The sequence below is a fragment of the Garra rufa genome, chromosome 2 (assembly GCF_049309525.1).
Source record: "Garra rufa chromosome 2, GarRuf1.0, whole genome shotgun sequence".
NCBI lineage: Eukaryota > Metazoa > Chordata > Actinopteri > Cypriniformes > Cyprinidae > Garra > Garra rufa.
This window is the reverse complement of record NC_133362.1, coordinates 53,968,658-53,969,064: the sequence shown is the minus strand read 5'-3', so window position 1 is coordinate 53,969,064 and position 407 is coordinate 53,968,658.

The window sequence follows — 407 nt, the reverse complement described above, 5'->3', positions numbered from 1 at the left end:
AAGTTATGCCTAGTTCAGACTGCATGATTTTAGCCCCGATTTTGACTCGCCGACAGGTTTTGAGAAATCGCTGACAAATGCCCGAAATCACAGGCAAATCAGTGCTCGTTCACGTGAGTGACAATCATACAGTGTGAACTATCAAAGACGCGATCTGAGAGAATCACCGACGTGTCGCCGACACCCGTGAGATATTTGGCATGCTAAATATATGGACCTGTCGGAGATTCAAAATCATGCCGTGTGAAAGGTGATCTGACTGAAAATCACATCGGCGATTACCTACAGCCAATGAGACAGCAACATCCAGGCCAGCGGGAAGTTGGGGGAGGAGTTACGAGACCACAGTATCAACAAGAATAGCGTCGGCTTCTTTTCTTTTCGCTGCAAATGAGTGCACATGCTAT